General features: G+C 43.1%; 2 non-coding genes across 2 annotated transcripts; one reads left to right on the top strand and one right to left on the bottom strand.

Moving 5' to 3' along the window:
- Positions 1-246: 246 nt before the first annotated feature.
- On the bottom strand, positions 247-318 carry Trnac-gca (transfer RNA cysteine (anticodon GCA)). The gene has a single exon. It is a non-coding gene; the product is annotated as a tRNA-Cys (tRNA).
- A 4,822-nt stretch (positions 319-5,140) lies between these two features.
- Trnac-gca (transfer RNA cysteine (anticodon GCA)) lies at positions 5,141-5,212 on the top strand. The gene has a single exon. It is a non-coding gene; the product is annotated as a tRNA-Cys (tRNA).

Consider the following 5,212-nt stretch of genomic DNA (forward strand, 5'->3'; position numbering starts at 1 on the left):
GAAACTCAGTCTACGCAAGCTTTGGTCTAGCTACAACCATGGTATAGGCCAGCTTGGGTCTAGACTCTAGCTAGAACCACGGTCTAGGCATGCTTTGGTCGAGCTAGAACCACGGTCCAAGCAAGATGAGTCTAGCTAGTACCGTGCACCCAACAGCTTCAGAGCTTCTTAGTAACGTCTCTCTCGGTGGCCTGGTTCAAGACGAAGACGGAATATCCTTCATTTTGGACAAAAACCTTTGGGCGCAGGGGGCGCCCGGGATTGAACCAGGGACCTCTCGATCTGCAGTCGAATGCTCTACCACTGAGCTACACCCCCTCTGGATATGTGATCGAATTACGGCAGGAATGAAGTCCATTCTACCATTCAATTCGATCCTTTTTTCACCAAAGCGTCATTTCACTTCTAAAGCAACCTTAAGGGTCCAGCTACATCAGATGGAGAGTTATCGATAATAATCCATTAAATGATTTTTGCGACACCCTGAAATTTGTGTCATTCTACATATATTATATATATATATATATATATATATATATATATATATATATATATATATATATATATATATATATATATATATATATATATAGCACATGACTAGGAATTGTTATGAGGAAGAAGAGGTAAACTCAAATTTAATAATAAAAAAGAGAGCATTAACATGGAGTAAAAAAAAGGTGATGGGTTGGCTTGGAAGGCCTTTATAATAATATCCAAGAGGTACATGAATAATCATAGCTATAATGTATTTATAATGTATATATATATATATATATATATATATATATATATATATATATATATATATATATATATATATATATATATATATATATATATATATGTGTGTGTGTGTGTGTGTGTGTTTGTGTGCGTGTATACTGAATTACGAAAGTTTGGAACATGATAAATCCATAAAGATATATGCCACGAAGGAAAATAAACGACGGAGTATCCGCGAGACCTTTCGACGTTTAAACGTCCTTTACTAAGCAGATGAACTGACATACATGAGGAAAAAGACAATACAAGAAGATTCGTATAACTGACATATAGAGAGATTAGTATTTAGAATCCGAAACACCTGGAAGATGAATAACCTTCCCAAACAAGCATAAACAATGGGTGCAATTAAAAGTTTAAGACAATCATCTCAGATACAAGGACAAGACAATTAAAGGATTATAGGTGACAGCTATTCAGAACTTTGGTAAACAAAACCATATTCACAATACATGTTAGACATACATTACAACGAAGATAACTCTAAGGCAACTAATTTCTATTTAAGTCTGTAATTATATCTTTGAGGTCATTCTTAAACATGTTACAAATACAAGGGTCTAAATGAAAAAGGCCACGACTAACATTGAAATTACAATGAAAAGTAAGTTGTATTAAAGCTAAAAGATTTCGTGATAAGACATCTCTTGACCTTGCAATTACTGAACTACCAACCCAATTTATTCCGGGGTTGTTTTCACTTAAATGAATGAATATTGCATTAGATGTTTGCCCAGTTATTACAGAATATTTATGCTGGCTTAGCCTTACTTCTAGGCCCTTGCTCGACTATCCAAGATAAAATGAGGGACAATCCATACATGGAATTTTTTATTAACATTCCTTTTAGTGTTATTATAGGAAAAAACAAGGTTGACATTAAAAGCTTTTAACAATGATTTAATGGTTTCAAATCCGTTAAAATAAAGCAAACTGAGAATGTTCTTAGAATTTTTTTTCTGCATGCTACTTACACTATAAAACTTTTTGTGGGCTTTATTATGACAAATATCTAATATATGTGAAGGATAGCATAAATCTTTCCCTATTTTTCTTATGTATTCAATTTCTTGATCCAAATACTGTGGACTGACAATACGCAATGCTTGTAAAAACTTAGAAGAAAAAATTGATATTTTCATGTTAAGATGGTGGCCTGAGAAGCAATGAACATAAGTTAAGTTGTTGGTTGGTTTCCTATAAATATTGAAATTACATTGAAATGGTTCACTTTGTATTAAAACATCTAAGAAAGGGAGGCAATTGTCTTTTTCTAATTCTAGAGTAACCTTAATTGATGGTACCAGGTTATTTAATTTAGAGTAAATAATTTACATCAATACCGACAGGCAGAACAGCTAAAATATCATCAACATAACGATACCACTTTACAGGAATATAAATGATATTAGGTAAGTAGCGTTTTTCAAAGAATTCCATGTACAAGTTTGAGAGTAGTGGTGATAAAGGATTTCCCATTGCCATGCCAAATATTTGTTGATAAAATTCACGGTCACTCCGGATCGCCTCGCTCTTCCCGGCGTAACCCGAGGAAGTTGAAGGGATCAGAGAGGAAGACCTGACGCTCCCCCCTCGCCCAGAACCGGTGTGCTTGGGGGGCTGCAGGCGATCGCCAAGCTGCAGGCCTGGTCGCGCAGCTCTCCGGGGGAGAGCGGCTGGACCGAGAACAACGGCTCCGGTCCCGAGCATCAGAGGAGCTGCTGCTGGTCCCCCTACCCGCCCGGTCCCGATGGGAGCGGCGGCAGAGGACCTGGAGAGTCCGCTATCATGGTGGGAGCGGGGCCTGTCCTCACGGCACGTTGACGGCGACCGAGGGGGACCTCTTCCTTGTCTCAACCCGTGGCCGGTCTGGAACTGTCGCGTCAACCCTGAGGACCCGCGTATTGCTACAAGAGCAATCGCTGGCCTGGCGGGAGTCACCTGAGCGACTCTCACCTGTCTTCCGCTCCGTGCCTCGGTCCTGGCGCCGAGCAAACTCGGAAGCCTGGACTTTGGCTGCACGGTCACCCGCGGGCGACCGTACACTCAGTACCTCTCGTGAACGAAAGGTCGAGACGGAACCTGGTGTAGCAGCAGAGCCCCTAGCACCAGGTGAGGAGGTACTGGTGTTAGCTGGTACCCCTCTGGTCCCCGTCTTCTTCTTCCTTGCGGAAGGAGAGACGGGACCCACTCCCGAAGGAGCGGGAGGACCAGCGGAAGACCCCCCGTCCCACCGGAGTGAGACGGGCACTTAGAAGTTCCTGAAGGAGACTTCTTAGGGGGGAGGAGACAGCCTTCTTCTTCCTCGGCTGGGAAGCCTTGGAAGTCGAAGGGGAAGAGGCGGCAACAGACAACGACAAAGAAGACGATGAAGACGACGACGACACCTTCTTCCTCTTCCTCTTCTTCTTCGTCAGCTTCCTCAGGACAGCCGTCAGGTCCTCCATCCAGGACGGAGCCGGGGTAATTGCTGAAGCAACACGGCCTGGCTGCACCTGTCCGGATGGACCTGCGACTGGGGCAGCAACAGCACGGGCAGAAACAACGTCGGCAGGGGCTAGACCAGGTAAGACAGGTACACTAGGTACGGCAGGCAAGGCAGGAATGCCAGGTACAGCAGGAGGCGGGGCAGCGGCCAGCAACCTCCTGGGTACTGGTGGCAGGTCCAGGGGCGAGCTCTTGGGGCACCAGAAGTTGGGGGCTGAGGCGAGAGCGGCGAACCTGGGTGGCTGTGTTACAGCCCTCCTCGGAGCGCTGGACAACGGCGCCTGCACTGCAGCTGAAGGGGTCACCGTAGTAATATGCTGCATATACACCAGGTGATAAGGGGCGGCAGAGCCACTCGCCAGGTGATCCAACAGCCCCCGAATACTCGGTGTCCCCTGGAGACCCAGCGAGTGCCACACCTGGCCGAGGTCGTCACCCACGGCAATCGCACCTGAGGAAGCAAAAGTCGGGTTAGTAGGAGGGGTTACCCCTCGCCGGGGGGGGGGGGGGGGATACATGTCCGCAACCCCAGCGACAGAAAGACCCCGAGTACAATTGGATGTCAGGGTATCTCGCCCCCTCCTCCACGCTCCACGGATTGGGCGAAGAGAAGGAGCGAGAAATCACACGCCCGAAGGAGGAGCCATAAGCGGGAGATGAGAAGGAGGGAGGAAGGAAAACGACGTGTTCATGACCAGGGTAGCCGGAGAACCCTCCGATGACTCCCTGGCAGCCCTACGTCGCTTTCTCCTCCCCTCAAAGCGCGCCCACTGCTCCTCCCGACCACAAAACACAAAAGATCACAGGGCTCGGCGCGAGAGCATTCGTGCCCCCAAAACCGAGCACACAATTCATGAGGCTCTACCTCAGGAAAGGAGCGGAAGGCCCCACACCTACGGCCCTCCACACCAGGGCAAGTCCTGCAGCTGATAGGGGGGCGTGGGGAACTCTCCAGCTCATGAGAATCCATAATAAATTGTAATAATACAAGCACACGTACTTACAGTATTGAGAACAATTCTCACAAAAGCAAACCAAGGTTTGAAGAAAACAAAGCATAAGACAAAAGGCGGGCAGAGAGAAGTGGAGAACAAGTCTGTCACCCAACGCGGCCGAAAGCAAAGTGAATCTTCAACTCCCAGTCGCGCGGTGCGCTGACTGTCGGACAAGCAGTTAACAACCGAACTCCCTTGTTCGAAGCTTACGACCGGTTCCAGCTGCCGCAAGTTACATTCCTATTGTAAAGGACTGATGGTTTGTATTCGTATCGGAACAAATATAATTATTATAATATATATATTACATATATATATACATATATATATATAATATAATTATATATATATTATTATATATTATATAATATAATTATATACCATATATAAAGTAATTATAACATATTATATATAATCTATATATAGATATATATATATATAACATATATATATATATATAATATATATATATATATATATATATATAGATATATATAATATATATAGTATAATGATAACATATATATATATATATATATATATATATATATATATAGATATATAATATATATATATAAACATATAAGTATAAATGTATAATATATATAATATATATATATATATATATATATTATATATATATATATATATATAATATATATATGATTATAATCATATAAAACTGTAGAATGACACAAATTTCAGGGTGTCGCAAAAATCATGTAATGGATTATTATCGATAACTCTCCATCTGATGTAGCTGGACCCTTAAGGTTGCTTTAGAAAGTGAAATAGACGCTTTAGTGAAAAAAGGATCGAATTGAATGGTAGAATGGACTTCATTCCTACCGTAATTCGATCACATATCCAGAGGGGGTGTAGCTCAGTGGTAGAGCATTCGACTGCAGATCGAGAGGTCCCTGGTTCAATCCCGGGCGCCCCCT

This window comes from Macrobrachium nipponense, chromosome 38 (assembly GCF_015104395.2).
Source record: "Macrobrachium nipponense isolate FS-2020 chromosome 38, ASM1510439v2, whole genome shotgun sequence".
NCBI classification, from domain to species: Eukaryota; Metazoa; Arthropoda; class Malacostraca; order Decapoda; family Palaemonidae; genus Macrobrachium; species Macrobrachium nipponense.